Source organism: Podarcis raffonei, chromosome 16 (assembly GCF_027172205.1).
Source record: "Podarcis raffonei isolate rPodRaf1 chromosome 16, rPodRaf1.pri, whole genome shotgun sequence".
Lineage (NCBI taxonomy): Eukaryota > Metazoa > Chordata > Lepidosauria > Squamata > Lacertidae > Podarcis > Podarcis raffonei.
In genome coordinates this window covers 1,703,592-1,731,282 of record NC_070617.1, presented here as the reverse complement: position 1 = coordinate 1,731,282, position 27,691 = coordinate 1,703,592, and the positions used below count along the sequence as shown (strand labels likewise).

Sequence of the window (27,691 nt, the reverse complement as noted above, 5' to 3'; positions counted from 1 at the left end):
CCTGTGTTGTATGGAGCTGCTTGAGAATTCCTCTTTGTCCGAGTCAACCTGCAGGGTTGGTGTATGGGATGCAGAGTTCAATCAGCATTGAGGCCAGCTCTTGCATCTCCTTGGCAATGTTGGCCTGCAACGTTGCCTCTACAGGGACCTCTTGGCAAATAGGAGGTGCTGCTCCCATGCTTCTTCCTGATGTAGATCTTTATGCATTTCTTGATCCATTGCAGATTTTTATCTCTCCACCTTCCCTGTTCCTGATGTGTATCTTCACTCATCCAATCTTTCCTGTGCTGTTTCCATCAACAGGGAGGCTTAAGAGGAGTGCCTTATATGCTCCTGCCTGGTGCTGGTTCTGGGACTCCTTGCTCTCAAGGAGACCCCTTCCATAATCACTGGATAAGTCTTTGTATCTTGCTCTTTGGCCTGGTCATGGGACTTTGGGGGCCAGTGTTGAAGGCTGCTGGGTAGGCTGTAGCTCCGGCTCAACTGGCAGCATTGAGAGATCTGCAATGGGTCTTTCAACAGAAGGACCCTCAGTGAATTCCTCAGCAGTGGCTCCTGGAGATGTGCCTGACCTCTCATGCAATGTTCAATCTCTGAGGGCTCTTTTTCTGAGACTGTACAAGAAGTGAGAGAAGGAAAGGATTCCCTGGGTAGTGTGGAACTGCTTGAGAATTCCTCCTTCTCTGAGTCAACCTGCAGGGTTGGTCTGTGGGATTCAGTGTTCAATCTGCATAGAAGAGAAAATATGACAGGAGGAACTCTGGGGATGCAACTTCTAAAAGAGTTTCTTGGCATTTGGGCCCACTTGACCTCTGGACAAAATTTAAGTCCTGTCCAGGTCCAGTGTTCTCCAAGAAGGATACCAATTTGCCTAAAAGCAGGCATCTTCCCTGCACCTCAGTTCCACTCTTTAGGGCTAGCTTTTTAGTTCCACTGGAGAACTTGCCATAACATTTATTCATCTCAATGAAAATGTCAGGGACATTCCCATTCTGACAGACAGCGAGGAATCAAAAGAGGAGGGAGCACAAGCTGAGAGGAGTAGAAACAGGAGTCTTACACACAGTGAGAGGGAGATAAGCCTCTCTTGCTCTGGCATGCTGCCTCAGGGCCGTCTTAAGCATATCCAGTGCCGTGGTGCAAAGATCCCTCCGGCGCCCCCCCCCAGCAACTCCAAAACAAGGGAGGGGGCAGTGGAAAATATCCTCTGCCTCCCCCACTGCCCCGATCCCTGGCGTGGTGGCAGCGATCAAGCCTGAAAACATGCTGGCAGACATGCTCTCTGGTGTAGGGGCGCCCAAGAAGGCTGGGCGCCGCCTTTCGCCAGGAAGCAGGAGGAGGACGACTGGGATCAGGGCCGTCTTTAGCAGATGCAGAGGCTTGGGAGCTCTGCGGGGATCACTCTCTTCCTGCGGAGGCTTGGGAAGGAAGCTGCACGCCCGCCATACAGTTGGTGGGGCCGCTGGAGGGCGTACAGGGAAAGGGGAGGCTGCCGGCAAAGCCGCACAGCTCCCCCACTAGCTAGGGTGCCCATGAGCGGCTGGCACCCTGGTGCAATGAACCACTCACACCAATGGCAAAATAAATAAATAAATTCCTCCCAGTAGCACCTTGAAGACCAACTAAGTTTGTTATTGGTATGAGCTTTCATGTGCATGCACACTTCTTCAGATACACTTCAGACCCTTATAACCCTTATATACTGTATAGTGAGAGAGATATAATGTGGAACTCCAATAGGAGTAGACTAATGTGCAACTTCACCATACATGAAAATGAGTCTCTCTCTCCGCAGCCTTTCCAGCATAAGAGAGATATGCTAGTGTTTATTTTGGGCTGGATGGGATGGATTTCAGTGCCAGTGAAAGGTAATTTTAAGAGAAGCCTCCTGCAGACAAGCAGAGATGGTTCGTAGGGACGGGTTGTGCCAAATTGATTGCCATTCATTATCAGGTCACTGACCTGCTCGAAATCTGCTTGTTCTTGCTGTTGCTGTTGTTTCTTTAAGAATAACAGAATGGGGAGTTGCCCAAAAAAGATGCTAGACTGTTTTCATATGCCACTACAGCGGCAAGACTTTTATTAGCCATATTTGGAAATCGCAAGAAATACCAGCAATAGAAGAATGGCAGATGAAGATGTTGGACTTTTTGGAGCTAAATATTGTAATATAAGATAAATAGAAAATCCTTGGGAGTTACAAATAGGCTTGGGGTAGTATAAGAATACGGGGTAGTAAATATTAAGGATTAGAATATTAATAAAGGAGAAGAAGTTAGTAAATGAAAGGAGTTAATATTAGAAATATGAACTTGGAGAACTGTTATAAAGCTGATATAATGAAATTCAGCTAGAGGGGATTCAAGGAAGTCAGTTATCAATGTTAAGAGAATTAGATATTTGAAGAAATAATTTTTCTCTGTGTTTAATTTTATTGTATTGTAGTGTGTTTTTCTTTGTTGTGTGTTTTGTTATGTCATTTGGTGATAAATGTGGGAAATCAATTTGAAAAATTTGAAAAAAGAATAAGTGAATGCAACATTAATAATAATAATGTAAGTGATAAATTCCTCCCAAATGTATCAGATGCTTTCACTGATAGATAAAAACAATCACCTCATTGTTACTTTGCACACCGATAATCTCACCTCATCATCACGATCTTCTGGGTGGCTCCTGAGCTCAGGATACTCTCCCCTTTCTCTTGCATGACAGCCGTGGAGTGCAAAATGAGACACATTATTGAGTCCATGTCACTGACCGGTCTCTGCCTCTCAGGATAAGCAAAAGAAAGGTAGAGGTATATTTGGCAGGAAGCCCCCATCTCAAGCAAGATGGGAAGAAGATCAATAGAGATGGTCCTACCTCTTTCTAATCTGATCTTCCAGCACATCACCACCACCATCACCATCACCATTATCACCAGAAGAACTATGAGGGAAGGGAAAAGCCATGGACTCCAACTCCAGGGTCCAAACTGTCCACCTGCAATGAGCAATAAGAGTCTCTCAAAACATACTCTAATAACAATCTCCAGAGTGACTCTCATAGAATTGTAGAGTTGGAAGGGACAACTAGAGTCATCTAGTCCAATCCCCTGCATTGCAGGAATCTTTGGCCCATGGTGGGGCTTGAACCCATGACCCAAAGATTCAGAGTCTCATGCTCATACCTGGCTGAGAGCAGTAGAATAAATAACAAGAAATAGGCAAGTGTTGCTAATCTTTCCCCTTTCTATTGCGATGATTTGGGCTGTGAATACCCTGTCAGACACACTTGACTGCTCTGAATCCATTTCTTAAGCTAGAAATAGGAGGAGATGGGGGAGCAGCAGCAATTCACAGGATCAGATCAGTCTTCAAGGAGCTCTCTGTATGCTCCAATCCTGCTCACAAGCATGTGAAGAGGAGCATTTATTAATACAAACACATCTCCTCAAATCCCTCATGTTAAGGGGCAGTCTGCGTATTTACCACCACAAGCACCTCTGCTGGATAATGAAGGAAAGGATATATTGCTCACCTTCATCACTCTGGCAGATGTTGAGCAAGTTAAAGGAGGCTCTCTTTTGATCAACAGGATTGCTGACCAGGCAGGTGAAGTTGGAGTCCAAAGAACTGTTCCAGAAGGAGACACGGAGCTCCCGGCCATTGTCAGAAACCTGGTACTGATTCACACTCTTTCCTAAGGCCTTGTCCGGATCCCCTGTTTGCCAGGAGATACTGAGCTCTTCCCTTCCAGGTGTGTGGCATCGCAAGGTCACATTACATCCACCTGGAGTCTTGGAATCCACTTGGTGGTGTATCTGTGGTGTTGGCACTGGCTCTGTGGAACACAAACGAAATCAGCATAAGGTTTGGGTCCCATATGCTTCCCAGTACCTACGTAATGAAATGGTGCTGATCCTATTCCATGAGCCAAACAGTGAAAGCAATAACTTACCATAAACAGTGAGGTTGAAACGCTGTTCTTGAAACTGTGTCTTAGTAAACCAGAAGCGAGCATTGTAGATCGCACTGTCATCCAACTCCAGGTCTTTGAGCTTTAGTGTTGTCTCGTCCACCATGTCTAGCCGTTGTTCAAACCGGTCGGTCGGACTTTGGTGCTCCAGTTTCCCATGACTGAATTCCGCCAGCCAAAAGCCCAGGCCACCCCTTTGGGGTAGAAAGTCCCATTCCATTTTCTGAACTGTTATTCCTTTAGATACATTGGCAGGAAACAAGACTGATCCTCCCAGGATTCCCTTCACTTGATGTGTTGGATTCCCCACTGCATGGCTTAAAGTTTCTAGTGGGCAGAGGGTGGGGGGGGGAGGAGATACAAACAAAGGGGGAAATTAGTATCATTATCGTTTTGAGCTCCTTATCCATCCTCCTTCATGAGGTCTCAGAGGAGGTGACAACAATTTAAAATGCAGCATTAAAACATGAGAGGGAGGGTCCAAAAATTATATTGCAGGTGTCAATGGTAGGGTAAAGAGGTGACTCTTCAGCATATAATGGAAACTCTACACTAAAGGTGCCAGGTGCAACTCTGTGGGGAGGGACGTCTACAGTTTAGCAGCCTGTCACAAAGAAGGTCCTCTCCTGGGCTGGCACTCCCCCAACTGTTTGAGGGAGGCGAAACTACCAAGAGTGCCCCTAGTTTTAACAGCTGAGATGGACTATGGGGAAGAAAGTAGTCTCTCAGGTATTTGGGACCCAAATCCAAGAAAGTTTACAATGTCCAAGATTAATCTTAACTGTTGCTGTATTGTACATTGACCCACTTGGAACTGCCCAACTCTCTCTAGTTAAACATTTACTGCATTCTCCAAGCTGTCATAGCAACATGGCCCTTTACTGTAAGAGAAGGAAGTTGTTACAAGTCCAAAGTTACATTCCAAGAATCAAGTCCTGGTGTCCAGGAACTGGGATCCAGAGAAACTCACCCAGAAGATTGGCCCAGAATATATATATATATTTAAAGTAAAAGGTTTAGAAATAAAATAGTGTGAGGTCTGAACGTCATCTGTATATAAAGCAATCAATTAAACACTTAAATCTTTTCAAAGCTGCCCATTGGTCAAATTTTGGGGAACATCTGTTTTGGGGAACATCTGCCCATTGGTTAAATTTTGGGGAAACTGACTCTGTTCCACCAAGATCCCCAGTTGCCTTTTCCTGCTCATTGCTTGGCTCCTCTAATTCCCTGTTGGCTCTAAACTGATATTTATTTTGTACTGGTGAATAACTGACACATCATAGGAAAATATCCCGCAGGAAAACATTTCTGCCCTAGAGATGAGGTCAACCTGCAGTCACCACACCCTGTGCTTTTATTGCATTCCACTCCACACCTTTAGGGGAGATGATCACCTTCATCATACACACAAATTGTCCCACCCCAATTTCAGCTCAGTAACAAATATCACACATACAATTGAACTCTCAAAAGTCTGTTGGAGCTTCCTTTGAAGCCAGCCAGGGTGTTCTGGGAGGGGTCCAGATGGGGAGAGGAGGCCCTGTGTACTAGTAACCAATATTGCCAATAATTTCTCTCTTCATAACAATGCATACAGGTGGGTTACTTGTGGTTTCTGAGTGAGAGAGAGAAAGAAAGCAGTGAAATCCTTACCCAGGGAAGAGTAGAGCAATAGTCTGAAGAAGAGGCCTTTTGTGAGAAAAATCCTCCACCGTATCTCTCCAGAGGTGCAGAGAGCCATGAGTGGCAGTGAGGCACCGGACGAACCGTTTCTGGGACTCACCAATGGGGAGACTTGCTGCTGTTGAGCTCAGCGCCTGCCTGTGGGCATTGTGGCATCTGTTTCACCACGCTGAGAAGGACAGCTTCACTTTTCTGCACAGGATAGGTGCTCCAAAATAAGACTGTTCATCCATCTTATAAGCATTGCCCGAGTACAGGGTCTTATGCGCAAGAGTTGTGAACTTTCGAACACAACAGTCATCTCCATCCGTCTTCCCGCTTCCCAGCAGATCAGATCCTCTTCTTTATACCAGCAATGCTATCTGTGCTCTTTGTTCCTCCCCTGATAAACCAGGAAGGATCAGAGAAGGACATAGTTCCAAGTACAAAGGTAATTCCAAACAAGGATCAGTGGAGGAGGAGGAGGAGGAGTGTGTGAACTCAAGGTGCTTCTTTGTGTGTTGTACACCTGCCTGTGTTCCTGTTAAAGGTTTCTGTTAAGAAAAGGTGTTTGATTCTCACCAACATCTGGAGACCTGCAGCTAAACCCTTGCAAAGAAGAGAAAAGGTTGCAAATGTGCAGCAACACATCACAGCAGTGGAGACTGTTCCCTTAGGACAGTGTCTGCCTGTCCTTAACCATTCCCCACCTGTTTTCCTGTTTTCCTTTAAACTGGCCTCCCACTTGACCCTTCCTCCTTAGTATCTGTGTTGCTCTTGCAGCTCTCAGTTGGGCAGGCAGTGAGAAAACTAGAATTAGTTGGTTCTACCCAGCACTTTTTTTCTTAAATAATGCTTAGGGGTAGTCTCATTTTGAATCAAAATAATCACCATTTTATAGTTCAAATCAGGAAAAATAAATACATTAACTGAATAAGAGTACAAAGGTTCACAAAATGTTTAGGGGTATGCGTACCCCTGCATCCCCCACAGAAAAAAAGCATTGGCTCTACCTATCATAGGCTATGGACCCACCTACATTTGTGCTCTCTAACTTCTGGCTTTGTCAGACACACAGATTATTCTACGAACTGAGCTCAAATAACAAAGGTCACTCTGGCATTGCCCCACCCTCACCAGGAACTGGGTGCTAGTAAACAAGATCAGTTGTCTCAGATACTTCCCTCTTGATTGGGATTGATTGAGTTTATTTATATGCGTCCCTTCCACAATGGGCTCTGCCCAAAGTGGCTCACAGCAAACATTCAAAACATCAAAATACAGAGCATTGGAAATGTATGAAATATGGAATATGACAGTAAATACCCCCCCTCCACAAAAAATCCAGGCTTAAATACATAAATACAAAGCAACACAAGAGTTAACTGAGAATAACTGGCTTAAATACAGTTCAGTGGGGAGGGGATGATGGCATATAGCTGGCTCCCATATTCTTCCCCAGACCTTTCTAGGATCCTCCCTGTGGCTGGCTCATTGAGCTCCCCAGGATCTGTCCCAGTCTAGCTGGTCCAGAGGGGGAGCCAGTGGTGCAATAGGCAGATTAGTTGAGCCAGAGCCCGACTCTGGCAGCTCTGAAGGAGGCCAGTGCTGCACACTAGAGTTACTGACAGGGAGCTTAGACAGGACAAGGGGAACCCTCCCCACGAAGACCTTTCTAGGATCCTCCCCATGGATGGTTCATTGAGCTCCCCAGGATCTGTCCCAGTCTAGCCAATCCCTCTGGGGCTTCTCCTCCATGTCCCCAGACTCATCAGGGCAGTGCCCCCACCCCCTGGGTCCATGATAGCCACCATGATTGTTTGGGCCAGAATGAGAAAGCAGTGGTGGAAAGGATGAGAAGGTCTGGTGGGGTGGGGGCTATTGTCAGTGGAATGTGAGCCCCCAGCAGGTGCCAAAACACATTGACCCTGAGATGGGGGGGGGAGCTTTCTTTAGATGAGCTCAGCATTGTCAGTTTCTTTCCCCTTCATGACCAAGCAAACCTATAGATTGTCCCCCTATGCCAGGCATCCCCAAACTCAGCCCTCCAGATGTTTTGGGACTACAACTCCCATCATCCCTGACCACTGGTCCTGTTAGCTAGGGAAGTTTAGTCCTAAAATATCTGGAGGGCGGAGTTTGGGGATGCCTGCCCTATGCATTCAGCTTCTCCTACCCAGGGACTTACCCAGGGAAGAGAAGATCCATGGGCCAAAGGAGAGAAAGATCACCAGGCTCCTGGTTTTATTCTCAGGCATATGAAAAGCTGCAGCCCCAAAGCTCCCTCTAAGAGGGAAATAGTGTGAAGTAACATACAAGCTTGTCCACAGTCATCCAGGCTGAGAAAGCTGTGAGCAAAAAACAGGAAATGTGCACCAGGTGCCCACACAGAAATTCAATACAAGTTGCGGTTCTTTTATTTTACACTATGACGACTTGAGGCATTACCTTTTCCGTGTATATGTTTAGTAACCCCCTGTTGATTTTAGCATTTAGTTTGAATCATAGAATCATAGAATTGTGGATTTCGAATGACTTCCAAGGGTCCATCTAGTCCAACCCCCTTCAATGAAGGAATATTAGCTAAACCATCCATGACAGATGAAATCCACACTTGTCTGAATTTTGCTTTGCTGTTTAGCAGCCGATTAATATGTATAAACATGCATGTACTGGGAAAATGTGTGCACATCAGAGCATGAATGTATTGTATGCATCAATCATAAAGTGCACAAAGCAATACAAACATTAGTGAAAATAAAACAAAATGTGTTAAATTAAGTAAAATTCCTTTGCTAAAATGGAGGGGAGGGGACATGGGACCCTGTGGACACCAGGGAAGGTCTCTGTGGGCAAATGTGCAGCCAGGGTCTCTAGCCCAGCTTATTTTAAGAAGTTCAGAGGGAGAACAAGCCACTCTGGGGTGGATATGGGTGGGGCTGAAGCTGGGATCCTGCCCCACTACTTGACCTTGTGACTCTCCCTCTCTCTCTCCCTCTCTCTCTCTCTCTCTCTCTCTCTCTCTCTCTCTCTCCTTTTGAAACATGACACCTGGAGAACTTCTCTGCCTTAAAACAAAATACACGTTCAAGCTTCTCACAAACTCTCCACCTCATCCCACAGTCTGATGAGGGGTGAGGTTGGCAGCACCTACTCTTTGGAACTACCTGCTTATTGACACCAGACAAGCGCCGTCACTCTGCTGTTGTTAAATATTTGCCTCACTCCTTTTTAGTCTTCCTGGTAGGGAAATATGTCTCCTTCCCAAAAATTAAATCCCTTTTGTGGATGTTTTGCCAGGAAGAAGAGGGAAATAACCTTGCACTCCAGTCCAATGTATAGTTGCCAAAGACGGGTGCCTGCCCCTCTCTCTGCCCAGCGGAGGCAAGAGCCCATGAGATCCCAAGCACCACACAGGGTCTGTGTTCCTTTGGAGAATGGAAGACACGGCAGAGACTGCTGTAGCTTTAAGAAATAGGGTTTATTCACCCATTTACACCTTCAGTCTACATAGAGGGAGTCCAAGCTCAATAAGAAAAGAGAGTCAAGGAAAGGAAAGGTGCCTAGGTTGAAGAAGCCAGAGAACTGTGCTGTTTTCAGCAACAGGAAAGCTCAAAAGGATTGTCTTATATACCCTGTTTGCAGCTGGTGATGAAGGCATTTCTGGGACTCCTGACTCTCAAGGAGACCCCAACTATAGCCACTGAATAAATCTTGGTATGTTGCTTTTTGGCCTGCTCACAAGACTTTTGGGGCCAGTGTTGAAGGCTGCTGGGTAGGCTGTAGCTCAATGAATTCCTTTGCAGTGGCTACAGGAGATGTGCCTGATCTCCCATATTGGGCTGTGGGATGCAGTGTTCCATCAGTCTCTGAGGGCTCTGTTTCTGAGACTGCATAAGAACTGAGAGAAGGAAAGGTTTCCCTGGGTTGTATGGAGCTGCTTGAGAATTCCTCTTTGTCCTAGTCAACCTGCAGGGTTGGTGTATGGGATGCAGAGTTCAATCAGCATTGAGGCCAGCTCTTGCATCTCCTTGGCAATGTTGGCCTGCAACGTTGCCTCTGCAGGGACCTCTTGGCAAATAGGAGGTGCTGCTCCCATGCTTCTTTCTGATGTAAATCTTTATGCATTTCTTGATCCATTGCAGATTTTTATCTCTCCACCTCCCCTGTTCTTGATGTATATCTTAACTCACCCCTTCTTCCCTGTGCTGTTTCCATCTACAGGAAGGCTGAAGAGGAGTGTCTTAGATGCTCTTGCCTGGTGCTGGTGATGAAGGCATTTTTGAGACTCTTTGCTTTCAAGGAGACCCCTTCCATAGTCACTGGATAAGTCTTCGTATCTTGCTCTTTGGCCTGGTCATGGGACTTTGGGGGCCAGTGTTTAAGGGTGCTAGGTAGGCTGTAGCTCTGACTCAACTGGCAGCTTTGAGAGATCTGCAATGGGTCTTTCGACAGAGGGACCCTCAGTAAATTCCTTTGGCAGTGGCTCCAGGAGATGTTCCTGATCTTCCATGTTGGTCTGTGGGATGCAGTGTTCAATCTCTGAGGGCTCTGTGTCTGAGACCACATAAAAACTGAGAGAAGGAAAAGGTGACCTGGAACTGTTCGAGAAATCCTCTATGTCTGAGTCAACCTGGAGGGGAAGAGAAAAATATGACAGGAGGGACTGTGGAGATGCAACTCCTAAAGGAATTTCTGGACATTTGGGCCCACCTGAACCCTGGAGAAAATTAAAGTCCTGTCCAAGTCCAGTGTTCTCCAAGAAGATATACCAATTTGCCTAAAAGAGAGAATCTTCCCTGCACCTCAGTTCCAGCCTTTAGGGCTAGCTTTCCAGTTCCACTGGAGAACTTGTCATCACTAAGTCCATAATAGTGCGGGTGGAATTGCCAGTTTTGAATTGACCAAAGTGTGTCATTTCCATTCTCCAGCACTCAGTTATTATCAATGATAAAATTAGTATTTTGGGAAGAGTCCAGAACAGCTGGTGAGGGGAGAGCGCAATCCTGTTGGGTTCACTGGGGGAAGAATGTGGGAAGCAGAGCCCTGTGGTCAGAGGGCGGAATTCTCCATTCATTAGCTGGAGAGGGGAGGGTTCAATTCTGCTCACTATAACAGGGCATGCATGTTCCCCTGATGGGAACAGGATCTTTGCACAAGCTGCCTGCCTCCCCTTGTGCCATAATCAATTGGTTAAGTCTTTTGGGGTCACTGGCCTGTTTTTGTTTTTTTCAATCCAAATACCGTTTATTCTCCCAATGAAAATGTCAGGGAGGTTCTGACAGACAGCGAGGAATCCGAAGAGGAGGGAGGACAAGCTGAGGGGAGTAGAAACGGGAGTCTTACACACAGTGAGAGGGAGATAAGCCTCTCTCGCTCTGGCATGCTGCCTCAGGGCCATCTCTGCATTTAAGGTTGTTGTTTAAATTTGAGTCTAATGATAACATGGCAAGAGCTGATGTGGGTGGAGGGGATTGCTGCATAAAAGGTGAAACACCTTTTCCCAAAAGGAGTAGACCAATGTGGAGCTCCACCATACATGAAAATGAGCACCTCTCTCCGCAGCCTTTCCAGCATAAGAGAGAGAAGCTAGTACTTATTTTGGCTGGATGGAATGGAGTCCAGTGCCAGCGAAAGGTATTGTATTTTTTTGCTCTATAAGACTCACTTTTTCCCTCCTAAAAAGTAAGGGGAAATGTGTGTGCATCTTATGGAGTGAATGCAGGCTGCGCAGGTATCCCAGAAGCCAGAACAGCAAAAGGAAGTGCTGCTTTCACTGCGCAGCGATCCCTCTTGCTGTTCTGGCTTCTGAGATTCAGAATATTTTTTTCCTTGTTTTCCTCCTCCAAAAACTAGGTGCGTCTTGTGGTCTGGTGTGTCTTATAGAGCGAAAAATATGGTAATTTTAAGAGAAGCCTCCTGCAGATGAGCAGAAATGGTTCATAGGGACGGGTTGTGCCAAACTGATGGCCATTCATTATTATTATCAGGTCAGTGGCCTGTTTGAAATCCGCTTGTTCCTGCTGTTGCTGTTGTTTCTTTAAGAATAACAGATTGCAACATTAATAATAATAACTGAAGTAATAAACGCCTCCCAAATGTATCAGATGATTTCATTGGTAGATAAAAATAATCACCCCATCATTACTTTGCACACCGATCATCTCACCTCATCACCACCATCTTCTGGGTGGCTCCTGAGCTCCGGATACTCTCCCCTTCCTCTCACATCACAGAACACCTGTGGAGTGCAAAATGAGAAACATTATTGTTATGTACTGAGTTGAATAGGATCCAAACTGCAGCAGTCTGATTGGTCCTAGAACAATAGGATCCAAAAGGCAGCAGTCTGATTGGTCCTAGAACAATAGGATTCAGAATGCAGCAGTCTGATTGGTCCTAGAACAATGCAGCAGTATGATTGGTTGGCAGGAACTACCCAATCATGCTCCAGATAGAAGTGAATCCACAACCTGATTGGCTTACAGTAGAATTCCGGAATTAGCCAATCATGTGCAGCCCATTGTGTAAATAATGTATATAAAGCAGATACTTTGAGGGGACTTTCATTCATTCCTCCTCACCACTATGAGCTGAATAAAGAGCATGAAATCACTTTGCGACTCTGAGTATATTTCAATTATTGAGTCCATGGCACTGACCACTCTCTGCCTCTCAGGATAAGCAAAAGAAAGGTAGAGGTATATTTGGCAGGAAGCCCCCATTTTGGAGAGATTGGAAGAAGTTAATAGAGATGGTCCTACCTCTTCTATGCCTTTCTAATCTGATCTTCCAGCGCATCTGCATCCCCATCCCCACCATCACCATCACCATTATCACCAGAGGAACTATGAGGGCAGGGATAAGCCATGGTCTCCAACTCGAGGGTCCAAACTGTCCACCTGCAATGTGTGGGAATGTTTATATAATTTAGCAGAGTTTAAACGATCCCCTGTCTGAGTTTATGCAGCGACAAGCGGGTTGCTAACTTGTTTGAGTCCTATCAATAATTGCACCTTCCTGGTTGCTAATCCCTTTCTGTCCCTCTTAAAGAAAACACACATCAATCTGAATCATATTAACATAAACTACTTTACTATCAGATTCATTCAGGTTTACTGAGTTGTTCCTGAAGGCAGGATTAGGTTACATAACAGATATACTAGATAGTAGTGAGTCATGAGAAGACTGCATCCGAGCAGCTACCAGTTAACACTCCTTGCAGCAACCGACCAACCAGCTGACAAAACTGCCTGCCTCATAGAGGCAGTTAGTCCTCTTGGAACATTGGCCTTGACTGACAGCTTTATATCCCACACAATGAACAAAAAGAGTCTCTCAAAACATACTCTAATAACAATAGTCAGAGTGACTCTCACAGAATCATAGAATTGTAGAGTTGGAAGGGACAAGTAGAGTCATCTAGTCCAACCCTCTGCGTTGCAGGAATCTTTTGTTCAATGCGGGGCTTAAACTCATGAACCCTAGATTCAGATCCTCATGTTCACACCTGGCTGAGAGCAGTAGAATAAATAACAAGAAATAAGCAAGTGTTTCTAATCTTTCCCCTTTGTATTGCGATGATTTGGGCTGTGAATGCTTTGTAAGACACACTTTCCTGCTCTGAATCCATTTCTTGAGGCAGGAAAAGGAGAAGATGGGGGCGGCAGCAGCAATTCACAGGATCAGATCAGTCTTCAAGGAGCTCTGTGTATGCTCCGATCCTGCTCACAAGAATGTGAAGAGCAGCATTTATTAATACAAACAAATCTCCTCAAATCCCTCATGTTAAGGGGCAGTCTGCCTATTCACCACCACAAGGACCTCCTCTGGATAATGAAGGAAAGGATGTATTACTCACCTTCATCACTCTGGCAGATGTTGAGCAAGTCAAAGGAGGCTCCCTTTTGGTCAACAGGATTGCTGACCAGGCAGGTGAATTTGGAGTCCAAAGAACTGTTCCAGAAGGAGACACGGAGCTCCCGGCCATTGTCAGAAACCTGGTACTGATTCACACTATTCCCTAAGGCCCTGTGTGGACCCCCTGTTTCCCAGGAGATACTGAGCTTTTCCCTTCCAGGTGTGTGGCATCGCAAGGTCACATTACATCCACCTGGAGTCTTGGATTCCACTTGGTGTTGTGTCTGTGGTGTTGGCACTGGCTCTGTGGAACACAAATGAAATCAGCATAAGCTTTCATCCCACCCCTACCAATGTCTATGAAGGGAAATGGTGCTGATCCTATTCCATGAGCCAAACAGTGAAAGCAATAACTTACCATAAACAGTGAGGCTGAAATGCTGTTCTTGAAACTGTGCCTTTCTAAACCAGATGCGAGCATTGTAGATCCCACTGTCATTCAACTCCAGGTCTTTGATCCTCAGTGTTGTCTCGTCCACCATATCTAGCCGTTGTCCAAACCGGTCAGTGGGACTTGGGTGCTCCAGTTTCCCATGATTGAATTCCCCCAGCCAAAAGCCCAGGCCACCACTTTGGGGGTAAAAGTCCCATTCCATTTTCTCCACTGTTATTCCTTGAGATACATTGGCAGGAAACAAGACTGTTCCTCTCAGGATTCCCTTCACCTGATGGGTTGGATTCCCCACTGCATGGCTTAAAGTGTCTAGCGAGGGGAGGGTGGTGGGGGAGGAGATACAAACAAAATTAGTATCATTATCGTGTTTAGTGAAGTGTGAAAAAGCAATTGATTAAACACTCAAAACTTTTAAAGCTTTGCAATGCTGAAATTTTTGAAATATCTGGCATTGTGTAATTGTCCCAAGGAAAAATTCTGAAAAAATAAGTAGAATTTCCCTCACAAGGAACAAAAGTTCATTTATTTCAGTTCACAAGATTAATACTTCTTGGTTGTCATAAAACCTCAAAGCAGCTTACAAAATCAGAACTTTGCAAAATGTCTGTTGAAAATTCAACACAGAAAGATCTGACCAAGTGAAAAATTATTCTAAGAAGCAATCTAAAAACAATCTGCTTGTGTGTTTCAGGAAAAAAATGATTATGCACTATTTTTTGTGAAACCGAGATAAGTTAATACAGAGTTCAGAGAAGAAACTGACTCTGTTCCACCAGTATCCCCAGTCGCCTATTCATTGGTTGGCTCCTCTAATTCACTGTTTCCTCTTTCCTGACATTTATTTTGTATTAGTTAATGACTGACACATTATAGGAAAAAATCCTGCAGGAAAACATTTCTGCCTTAGAAATGAAGTAGGCATGCAGTCACCATGTCCAGCATTTTTATCCCATTCCACCCCACACCTTCAGGGCCTTCATCATGCATGCACATTGTCCCCCCAAGTTCAGCTCAGCAACAAATATCACAAAAAAGGATTAAACTTTCACAAGGCTCCTGTTGGAGTTTCCTTTGAAGGCAGGAAGCGTGTTCTGGGAGAGGGTTCCAGCTGGGGAGAGGAGACCCTGAGTGCTAGTAACCAATATTGCCAATAATTTCCCTCTTTGTGACAAATCAAACTCAGAGTGCATGCATTTAGGTGGGGCTTTTGTTTTATTTTTGAGGGAGAAGCAATGAAGTCCTTACCCAAGGAAGAGTACAGCAATAGTTGAAGAAGAGGCCTTCTGCAAGAAAAATCCACAATTGTGGATTGCTAAAGAGCCCTGAGTGGCAGTCACACACCAGAATGCTTGTTTTTTAGAATCACCGATGGAGAAATTTGCTGCTCAGGTCCTGCCTGTGCACTTCCCATTGTGGCATCTGTTTCACTACCGTGAGGAAAACAGCTTCATTTTTCTGCACAGGATAGGTGCACTAAAATAAGCCTGTTTATTCATTTTATAAGCTGAGTCCAGTGTTTATTTGCAAGCGTTGTGAACTTTCAGACACAATGGTCATCTCCTTCCGTCCTCTCACGTCCCAGCAGATTAGATCCTCCTCTTCGTACCAGCAACGCTGTCTGTGCTTGCTTTCCCTCCCCTTCTCATCCAAGCAAAACCCTGTTTTCCCTTCATTGTTTCTGACTCCTCCTTTCACAGCTCTTTGTTCCTCCACTCATAAACCAAGAAGGATCAGTGGAGGAGGAGAAACCTTTATGAGCTGTCTCAGTAACGTCGCTCTTTTTTTTTTTAAACTTCTTTTTATTAAGTTTCATGTAAATAACCAAAAAGGAAAACAAATTAACAGTTACAAAGAAAAGAAAAAATACATAAATATCTAAACATAACATAAAAATATTGTCCATTTCCGTTACAGTTCTTTGTCTTCACGCTTGTCTCTTTATATCTTAGCAACTTAAATCATTCTTTTACACTCTGTTGACCTCCATCCCTCCCGCTTTCAGGCTTCTTAATGTACATAATTTATTTTTCCTGCAGCTAGTGATTGTTAATAATTTGCACGTCGTAAGATTTATATCAGACCTGCTATAGTTTTTAGGCTTCTGTAATTCCCTTCGATGTATATCATAAATTTGTTCCAGTCATTAATAAACTTTGTATTTTTTTGGTTTCTGATTTTTTGTGTCATTTTTGCAAGTTCAACAAATTCAAATAATTTTGTTTGCCAGTCTCTAATTGATGGGGTATCTTGGTTTTTCCAATTTTGGGCAATTAATAATCTGGCGGCGGCTGTGGCATACTGAAATAGTATCTCATCTTCTTTTTTGATTTCATCCCCAATTATCCCTAGTAGGAATGCTTCCGGTCTTTTGGGAAATGTATATTTAAATATTTTTTTTAACTCATTATAAATATGTTCCCAATATTTCTTCATTTCTTCGCATGTCCACCACATATGGAAAAAGTTGCCTTCTTTAATTTTACACTTCCAGCAGTTTATTTATATGCCGTTGTTCCGCAACGAGCTGTGCGCAAGGAGGCTCACAGCAAACATTCAAAACATCAAAGTACAAGGCACTGGAAATTACTTGGCTCTACCTCTCATTGACTTGCAAAGAGGAGGAACAGTTGCAAATGTGCAGCAACACTTCACAACAGTGGAGACTGTTCCCTGAGGGTGAGTGGGGCACTCCCTTTGCCAGCTTCAGCCTGTCTTTAGCCATCTTCTTTTTTTTACTTTAAACTAGCCCTGGTGCTGCCTCCTCCTTAGTATCTGTGTTATTCTTGTAGCTCTTAGTATCGCAGACAGAAACAGAACTAGAATTAGTTGGCTCTACCTCTCATTGACACTGGCACCAACTATGGTTGGGCTCTCTAACTTCCACCTTCGTCATATGTGCAGATTCTCTTAGAAACTGAGTTCAGTAACAAAGATCACTGTGGCATTGCCCCACCCTCACGGGGAACTGGGTTCCAGTGACCAACAGTGCTTTTTTTCTTTAAAAAAATATTTAGGGGTACTCTCATTTTCCCACTCATACTGAAATATGGCCCCCAATGAGGCCAAATGTGTAACCCTGCAGAATATGACAGTAACTTAAAAAATGACAGATATAAACAATTTGGCAAACACACAGTAAATTCAATATTGCCCCCCTCCAAAAAATTTGAAACTTATGTACATAGATACAAAGCAACACAAGAGTTAACTGACAATGAAGTTTCTGGCATGGGTCTTTCTACACTCCAGGCAGCCTGGCTTAAATGCAGTTCAAAGAGGAGGGGAAGATGGCTCCCAAATCCTTCTCCAGAGGAGTCTGGCAGCTGCAAGAGGCAAATGTCGGGGAGGACAACGCTAGTCAGTCTCTTCCCCAGCCTCCTGAACAAACCAGCTGCTGGCACAGATCTTATTGCTCTTCAGGGCAAGCAGTGTGTGACTTACCCAGAGGAAAGTACAGCAACATTCTGAAGAGGAAACGTCTGCAATAAAAAGCCATGTTTGCTTCTCTACGGAAATGTAGTCCTGTGTGTGGTTTATAGGGGAGGAGCAGAATTGCTGTTTACAAGGACTGGCTACATTAAAAAAAAAGCTCTTCTGACAGATCTGGGCAGAGCGAAAGCAATGGAAAATGCAAGCAGCTTTTGCAGATTGAGGAGGCTGTTACAAATTTAACAACAACAAAAGCATTCTTCTTGCCCATATTTTTATTTGCTTGAAAGAGGTTCAAAGAAGAAAAACTCACGTGTCACTAAACCCCAAAGGAATGTTCATATGCCCTCAAACCCCAAAATTAATTCCAGAGGGGAAATCAGGGAAATCAGAAGCTAAGAAGATCCTATCAGTGGCTCATCTAGCCTGGAATTCTGTTTTTCTCACAGTGGCCAGCCAGATGCCTGTGGGAAACTGGCAAGCAGGACCTGAGCACCATAATGCTCTCTCCTTCTGTGGTTTCCAGCATTCAGAATCATTGCTGCCTTCAATGGAGGAGGCAGAGCAGAGCCATCCTGCCTAGAATCCCTCAACAGTCTTCTCCTCCAAACATGTATCTCATCCTCTTTTCAAGCTGTCCAGGATGCTGGTCATCACTGCGTCTTGTGGGAAGATTCGTCTCCTGTGGGTGGTGGGATCATGGTAGTTAAGAATATAGTTGGGAGTGCGATCAACCAAGGGGTGAACGAAAGTTGTGGATGTTGCTCATTGCCTAGATAGCCTGGCAGACAGTGCTGGGGAGGAGTCAGTGGCACCAGTGACATGGGGAAATGTAGCCTAGGGGTCCTGAAAGCCAAATTTAGGGTGCTGGGAAGGATGCTGAAAGTCCGGACCTCTAAGGTAGCCTTCTCTGAAATACTACCAGTTCCATATGCATGGCTAGACAGACAAGCGCAGCTTTGTGGTCTCAATGTGTGGATGACATGATAGCGTTCAGAGGAGGAGTTTCGTTTTGTTCTGCACTGGGGGACATTCTGGGGCAATCTGGGCCTGTACAAAAGGGATGGGCTCCACTTGAATCAGGATGGAACCAGAATGCTTTAGTTTAAAAAATAAAAGGTGGCAGAAAATTTAAATATTGGTGGCTGAAAACTGGGCAGTGTAAGTTCAGCGGTACCATATAGCAATTCAGAGAGAATTTAGGCAGGAATAACCAGCAGCACAAATATAAGATGGAGGCCATCTGGGTTGCCAGTAGTACACGTGAAAGAGATCTAGGGGCCTTAGTGGATCACATGTTTAACAGGGTCAACAGTGTGATGCAGCAGCAAAAAATGCAATGCTATTCTAGGCTTCATCAACAGAATTATACTGTCTAGATCAGTGGTGGCCAAACTTGGCCCTCCAGCTGTTTTAGGACTACAATTCCCATCATCCCTGGCCACTGGTCCTGTTAGCTACAGATGATGGGAGCTGTAGTCCAAAAACAGCTGGAGGCCCAAGTCTGGCCACCACTAGTCTAGATCAAGGAAAGTAGTAGTCATGCTCCATTCTGCCTTGGACAGACCACACTTGGAATACCGTGTCCACACGAAGCCCCGCCACGGGGTGAGCTCCCGTTGCTCGGTCCCTGCTCCTGCCAACCTAGCAGTTCGAAAGCACATCAAAGTGCAAGTAGATAAATAGGTACCACTCCAGCAGGAAGTGTTGATAAGCCAGGAGTGTGAATAAGCCCTGAGTCACCTTATGGAACCAGCAATCACAGAACAATACCATCATTGCCCCCTGGGGTTCGCCTCAGGTGCCAAAATGTCTTGGATCAGCCCTGCCCAACAATCCATGAGTAATAATTATGGTAGTAGTAATGGTAGTAGTAGTAAGAATAATAAAAATAAATAATTTTATAAATAATTTATTTTAGTCACTGTATTTTACTTCTTTAATTTAAAAAACACTAACCAATAATAGTTGTTATTATTATAAGGTGCCTGGGTTTAATTTTTTTAAAAAGAATATTTATTGAAGTTTCCAATAGTAATACAATAAAAATCAAAAAGAAAAAAAGAAAAAATAACAAAAATACGAAAATAAAAATAATTAAAAACACATAAAATTTCCATTACTTATTTTTCATTAACTTATTTCCCCAACCTCCTCATGCCTCCCTTTTTTGTATTCCAATTCAAATTATTAATTCAACAAATCCTTATCAATAAATTTTAGCCTATTTCTAATTTTAAAATACTGTATCTTTACATTCTCTCTTTCATCAATTCATTTTTAATTAATCCTTTAATATCTTTTTACCAAAACCACATTAATTCCTTTTTCAAGCATCTTATCAACAAAATCCTTAATTAAGACATTTCCCTAAGGTCGAAAGAAAATTCCCTTCCACGAATTTCCCAACTCTCCTAAAAGTAAAGCAAAAAGATAAAACAAAAAGACAACTTATATTGTATACACTTTAAATTCCCATTTTTCATTCCACCCATACCCCCTTCCCGGTTTCAGTCCCCAACAAGTCTCAAAGAAAAAAAAAACCATCAACCCGGAGATCTTATATCCGAGGCTCTTAATTCTCTCTCATAGCTCCTCTGCCAGTCTTTTTGATAGTCTTTGATACTAAAAACCAAATTTCGGGGAGACGCCCGCCCAGCAGCATCCACATTCCTTCCAGCCAGGCCTGCATACTTAAAAATAAGGCCTATAGGGTATTCCACATCTTGTTTCATTCTCCTTTCAGTTCCAGATGTCCCCATAGCTCCAACTTCCACCTGAATCAAATTTGTAATCCAAGGGTCATATCATCTCCACATAAGAGGGTCTCTCCATCTTTCATTTTCTAATTCAGGCCAGGCTTCCATCTTCAAATATTTGCTTCTCCTTGTTGCCGTCATGTCAGGCCTCAAGTTGCAGCTCGCCTTTTGCATCTGCAGGGTTACGGCTCCCCCTTTTTTCTCTTCAAGATCAACATTATTCTCCTTCTCAACTTTCTCTGTTTGTTCAGTTGAATAGAATTCCTGTGCCGAGGTCTTATCAAGTTCATTGCTGGTACTAACTCCTGTACCCAAAGTTGTAACATTTGTAGTCAAAACACTTATTTGGCCTTGCAGCTTTCCCAAGAGAAAGAAAGTTCAGACTGGATTTCCTTTCCAACTGCCATTCTTAAGCATATCAAGGTCAAAAAACAATTTCTCAGCTGGTTTTTAACGCAATGTCCCAAAGCTCCCTCTAGGGGGATTTAAGTTTCTTTTTACTCCTTTCAGTACAAAACCAAAAGTTCCATACGTTAAATTGTAACAGTCCTTCCTTCTTTTAAAGCATAAACTTGTAACAAATGTAGACAGTAGAAACAAAGTCCTCTTTTTGTATCTTGACAGCTAACTTGACAGCTGTCAAACTGTTCAATTACTCGTCAACAGACTCTCACGGACCACTCCCGGGTCCGGGGGGAAGGGTGGTACATCAATTCTCAGATTTAGTTCTTCTCCTGCAGGTTCCCCTGCTTCCAAATAAAATTTCTTGTAATCTCAATCAGTAGAATTAAAATCTTTAACATAGAGTAAGACTCTCCACGACCTTAGTTTGAAGTTCTTTGCTTTAGATTATTTACGGAAAGGGGAGGCAGACTTCCTGGTTGGACCTTCCCCGATCAGTGCCGAATTTATTAATATTTTAAAAATCCAATTTCCGTACTACTCACGGGTTGTTGTTTTAAAGTCCAAATTGTCCCAGGAAAAAGGCAGCGCTCTCTGGCAACGGCTATGCGGCTTCGCTCCACGGAAGTAGCGGTTGACTCTCAGCACTGCGCCACTTCCCCCTCTTCACTTCGGAGCCCGTTTATGGGTTCCTTAGCAAGTTGGGGGGGCGCTAAAGGTGCCCGCCGAGTCCCATGGTCACAGGCTTCATCCGCCTGTGATTTTTGAAAGGGTCCCCGCTTCGCCGTAGCGGAAAAGACCCGTTTCCCGCGGAGCTATTCCCTCCAGTTCAGAGGGAGTCCGCCATTGCCGGAGGCGCCACCCCGGAAGTTAAGTTGCCTGGGTTTAAGGAACCAGAGACTCGTTATAGGAATTTTAAGGTATTATATATTTTTAAAAAATGTTCAAAACTGTACAAGGCAAACTCATACATAAATATATAAACCACATGTCTGGTAACAGTACAGGAAAACAGTCCTAAAGCCATTTTGACTCTTTCAGTCGCTTCAAATATTTCTCTGCACAGAGGAAGGAAATGGAAGAGCCCCCCCCCCCATTGTCTCTTTCTTCTCAAATCCTGTCTTAAGGGTGTGTCTGTGTATGAATAGGGTGAGACTGTGACCTGGACTCAGGAATTAAGTAGTTATCATCACAAAAGAATAGCCAGGCTGTCCAGGTAAACCCATTAACAGCCAGGAAAACCCATCAACATCAATAAAGATCCGGCTTACTAGCTGCTTTGCTTCTCTATATTCTCTGCTTGGCCTCTGTTATTTTCTCCTACCAATAGGGAACCTACGTAAGGACTCTATATGGGCTCTTGGGTACCCCATAAGGGAAAAAAGAGCAGTTGTTTTCTTCTTCTTATAACAGGCCTGTACTGTTGCCAGCAACAGGAAGGCTCAAGAGGGGTGCCTTATATACTGCTGCTGGTGATGAAACCATTCCTGAGATTCCTTGCACTCGAGGAGACCCCTTCCATAGTCACTGGATAAGTTTTGGTATGTTGCTCTCTGTCGTGTTCACAAGACTTTTGGGGCCAGTGTTGAAGGCTGCTGGGTAGGCTGTAGCTCCGGCTCAACTGGCAGCGATGACAATGGGTCTTTCAACAGACCCATGTGAATTCCTCAGCAGTGGCTTCCAGAGATCTTACAGATGTCTTATGTTGTGCCTGATCTCCCATGTTGGTCTGTGGGATGCAGTGTTCAATCTCTGAGGGCTCTGTGTCTGAGACTGGAGAAGAATTGGGAGAAGGACAGGATTCCCTGGGTGGTGTGGAACTCGTCGTTAATTCCTCTCTGTCTGAGTCAACCTGGAGGGGAAGAGAAATTATGACAGTAGGAACTCTGGAGATGCAACTTCTAAAATAGTTTCTGTGCATTTTGTCCCACCTGAACCCTGGACCAAATTAAAGTTCTGTGCAAGTCCAGTGTTCTACAAGAAAGGATACCAATTTGCCTAAAAGCAAGCATTTTTCCTGCACCTCAGTTCCAGCTTTAGGGGTAGCTTTCTAGTTCCACGGGCTCCTGGAGAACTTGCCATAACTAAGACCATAAGAGAGCGGGTGGAATTGCCCATTTTGAATTGACAAAAGTATGTCATTTCCATTCTCCAGAACTCAGTTATTATCAAGGATAAATAATCAAGGATAAAAGTAATATTTTGGGAAGAGTCCAGAACAGCTGGTGAGGGGAGAGCGCAATCCTATTGGGTTCACTGGGGGAAGGATTTGGGAAGCAGAGCCCTGCGGTCAGAGGGCTGAGTTCTCTATTCACTAGCTGGCGAGGGGAGGTTTCAATTATGTTCACTTTAACTGAGCATGCATGTTCTCCTGATGGGAACAGGATCTTTGCACAAGCTGCCTGCCTCTGTATTTAAGGTTATTGTTTAAATTTGAATCTAATGATAACAAGGCAAGAGCTGAATTGGGTGGAACACATTATAGCGTAATTTTGGAAACAGTCTGAAGCACCTTTTACCAAAAGGAGTAGACCAACGTGCAACTCCACCACACATGAAAATGAGCCTCACTCTCCACAGCCTTTCCAGCATAAGGGAGAGGTGCTGGGGAGACTCAGCCAGATGGGCGGGGTATAAATAATAAATTATTATTATATAAATTATTATTATTTTGGCTGGATGTGATGGAGTCCAGAGCCAGTGGAAGATAATTTTAAGAGAAGCCCCCTGCAGACAAGCAGAGATGGTTCATAGGGACAGGTTTTGCCTGATTGCCATTTCTTATGGGGTGACTGGCCTGTTTGAAGTCTGTTTGCTGTTGCTGTTGTTCATTTAAAAACAACAGATTGCAACTTTAATAATCATTTCGTAAGTAATAAATGCCTCCAAACTGTATCAGATGCTTTCATTGTTATTATCTGCAATCACTCCATCATTACTTTGCACACTGGTCATCTCACCTCATCATCACCGTCTTCTGGGTCAATCATTTTTGAGTTCTGGAGTGCAACAGTACTGTCCCCCTTCTTTCGCATCAGAGAACCAACACCTGTGGAATGCAACATGAGACACATTATTTAATCCATTTACAGATAGGTAGCCATGTTGGTCTGCCATAGTCAAAACAAACAAAAAAAAATTTCCTTCCAGTAGCACCTTAAAGACCAACTAAGTTAGTTCTTGGTATGAGCTTTCGTGTGCATGCACACTTCTTCAGAATCTGAAGAAGTGTATCTGACCTTGCTCCCCCTGGCGACTCACTGACTGAGCTTGTTGAGGGCTGGAATACCCAGCTCCTGGCAGCCATCGATGAGATCGCACCTAGGCGCCCTCTGCGACCCCGCAGAAACCGGGCTCCCTGGTTTACCGAGGAACTCCGGAAAATGAAGCGGGACCTCAGACGGCTAGAGCGAGTATGGCGGGGTGCCTGTGATGGAGCCTCAAGAACATCTTATAAGGTTTTTATGAAAACCTACAAGATGGCAGTGAAGGCCGCTAAGAAGTCCTACTTCTTGGCCTCCATTGCATCCGCTAGCTCTCGCCCAGCGCAATTATTTAGTATAATTAGGTCTTTAATGTCCCTCGAAGGACAGCCAAATTTAAATAACAATTTGACACACAGCTATGAGGCATTTGCGAGCTTTTTTTGCAGAGAAGGTCCTGTTTCTCCGCCATGACCGCCCTGCCAATTTGGATACAATAAAGGAACTGGAGGCCCCTCGACTGTCCTCGGGTCCAGTATTGGACCACTTTGACCGGATATCCCCAGCCGATGTGGACAGACTCCTCTGAGCTGGAAAGCCCACCACTTGTCCTCTCGACCCGTGCCCGTCTTGGCTGATTAGAGCGTGTCCAGATGAGGTGCGGGGAATTGTCATTGCGCCACTCCTTGGTGTGTGGAGTGCCCCAGGGTGCGATACTCTCCCCGATGCTTTTCAACATCTTTATGCGCCCCTTCGCCCAGCTTGTCCGGAGTTTTGGGCTGGGCTGCCATCAGTATGCTGATGACACCCAACTCTATCTGTTGATGGATGGCCATCCTGACTCGGCCCCAGACACACTGACCAGATGCTTGGAAGCTGTGGCTGGATGGTTACGTGGGAGCCGGTTGAAGTTAAATCCTTCGAAGACAGAGGTCCTCTGGCTGGGACGGGACGATATGAGATTGAGGGGGCAACTCCCATCTCTTGCGGGGGTGCAATTAGTGCCAGCACTGTCCGTTAAGAGTTTGGGTGTAATCTTCGACACCTCCCTTTCCATGGAGGCGCAGATTGCAGCTATAACAAAGGAGGCATTTTTTCATCTCCGCCAAGCTAAGCAGTTGGCTCCTTACCTCTCTCGCCCTGACCTAGCCACTGTGATCCACGCGACGGTCACCTCCAGACTAGATTATTGTAACTCGCTCTACATGGGGTTGCCCTTGAGACTGACCCAGAAACTCCAGCGGGTGCAGAATGCTGCAGCGAGACTCCTTACGGGGTCTTCGCTGCGAGACCACATTCATTCGGTGCTATACCAGCTGCACTGGCTCCCGGTGGAGTACAGGATCAGGTTTAAGGTGCTGGTTTTAACCTTCAAAGCCCTATACGGCCTAGGACCCTTGTACCTACGGGACCGCCTTTCCTGGTATGCCCCACAGAGGAACTTACGGTCTTCAAATAAAAACATCTTGAAGGTCCCAGGCCACAGAGAGGTTAGGCTGGCCTCAACTAGAGCCAGGGCTTTTTCGGCTGCGGATGCAACCTGGTGGAACTCTCTGTCACAAGAGACTAGGGCCCTGCAGGACTTGACATCTTTCCACAGGGCATGCAAGACAGAGCTGTTCCACCAGGCCTTTGGTCAGGGTGCAGCCTGACTCCCTCCTTTGGCAATCTGCACAGAATTTTAGCTTATGGTTGTCATCAATTTTGATTTTAATTAATTTTTATAATGTTTTTAGAATGTTGCACTATTTTAGTGTTGTTAGCCGCCCTGAGCCCGGCTTCGGCTGGGGAGGGCGGGATATAAATAATTTTATTATTATTATTATTATTATTATTATTATTATTATTATTATTATTATTACTTCATGGTTGCCATAAAACCTCAAAGCAGTTTACAAAATCAGAACTTTGCAAAATGTCTGTTGAAAACTCAATACAGAAAGATCTAACCCAGTGAAAAATTATGCCAAGCAGGAATCTAAAAACAATCTGCTTGTGTGTTTCAGGAAAAAATGATTATGCACTATTTTTTTGTGAAACCAAGATAAGTTAATATAGAGTTCAGAGAAGAAACTGAGTCTGTTCCACCAGGATCCCCAGTCGCCTTTTCCTACTCATTGGTTGTCTCCTCTAATTCCCTGTTTCCTCTTTTCTGACATTTATTTTGTATTAGTTAATGACTGACACATCATAGGAAAAAATCCTGCAGGAAAACATTTCTGCCCTAGAGACAAGGTGGACTTACAGTCATCATATCCTGTGCTTTTATTTTGTTCCACTGCACACCATAATACACACAGATTCTCCCCCCAATTTCAGCTCAGCAACAAATATCACACATACAATTAAACTCTCAAAAGCGTTCTGTTGGAGAGTCCTTTGAAGCCAGCAAGCATGTTCTGGGAGAGGGTTTCAACTGCGGAGAGGAGACCCTGAGTGCTAGGAACCAATATTGCCAATAATTTCCCTCTTCATGACAAACCAAACTCAGAGTGCCCCCTCCATGCATTTAGGTGGGCTTTTTGTTTTATTTTTGAGGGAGAAAGCAGTGAAGTCCTTACCCAAGGAAGAGTACAGCAATAGTCTGAAGAAGAGGCCTTTTGTGAGAAAAATCCACCATCGTATCTCTCCAGAGGTGCAGAGAGCCATGAGCGACAGTGAGGCACCAGACTAACCAATTCTGGGACTCACCGATGGGGAGACTTGCCGCTGTTGAGCTCAGGTCCTCCTGTGGGCATTGAGGCATCTGTTTCACCACCCTGAGAAGAACAGCTTCATTTGTCTGCACAGCATAGGTGCTCCAAAATAAGCCTGTTCATCCATCTTATAAGCATTGCCTGAGTCCAGAGTCTTATCAGCAAGAGTCTTGAACTTTCAAACACACAACGGTCGGCTCCTTCCTTCCTCTCGCTTCCCAGCAGATCAGATCCTCCTCTTCAAACCAGCAAGGCTGTCTGTGCTCGCTCTCCCTCCCCTTCTCATCCAAGCAAAACCGTGTTTTCCCTCCTTTATTTCCGTCTCCTCCTTTCATTGCTCTTTGTTCCTCCCCTTATAAACCAGGAAGGATCGGTGGAGGAGGAGAAACTTTTATGAGCTGTCTCAGTAGCTTCGCTCTTGATTAGGATTGATTAAGTTTATTTATATGCACCTGTTCCACAACGAGCTGTGCCCAAAGTGGCTAACAGCTAACATTCAAAACATCAAAATACAGAGCACTGGAAATACAAATGTATGAAATACAGAAAATGACATTAAATTTTAAAAATGACAGAAGTAAACAATTTGGCAAACACACAATAAATTCAACATTACCCTCCCCCCAAAAAACACATTGAGGCTTTATCACAGTAAAGTTTCTCACACGGGTCTTCCAACACTCCAGGCAGCCTGGCTTAAATGTAGTTCAGAGGGGAGGGGAAGATGGCTTACAACTGCCTTCCCATATCCTTCTCCAAGGGAGTCTGGCAGCTGCAAGAGGCAAATGTCAGGGAGGACAAAGATGGTCAGTCTCTTCCCCAACCTCCTGAACCAGCTGCTGGCGCAGATCTTACTGCTCTTCAGAACAAATGGTGTGGGACTTACCCAGAAGAAAGTACAGCAACATTCTGAAGAGGAAACGTCTGCAAGAAAAAGTCATGTTTGCTTCTCTACGGAAGTGTAACGCTGGGTGTGGATTGTAGGGGAGGAGCAGAATTGCTGTTTACAAAGACCGGCTATTAAGAAAAGTCTTGTGACAGATCTGGGCAGCCCAGGATCTGTCCCAGTCTAGCCTGGCCCTCTGGGGCTTCTCCTCCCTGTCCCCAGCCTTCTCTCTCCTGCTCCCCAAACCCCCTGGGCCCACGACAGCCACCGTGATAGTTTGGGCCAGAATGAGAATGCAGTTGTGGAAAGAGGAGAAGGTCTGGAGTGGTGGGGTCTCTTGTCAGTGGAATGTGAGCCCCCAGCAGGTGCCAAAACAC

The 27,691-nt window shown here is 44.7% G+C and overlaps 1 protein-coding gene and 1 pseudogene across 1 annotated transcript in view; both read right to left on the bottom strand.

The window, feature by feature from the left end:
• Positions 1–27,691, bottom strand: part of LOC128404259 (CD276 antigen homolog) — a 37,445-nt gene that overhangs the window by 9,492 nt on the left and 262 nt on the right. The window lies entirely within an intron of this gene.
• Positions 642–26,882, bottom strand: LOC128403387 (uncharacterized; annotated as a pseudogene).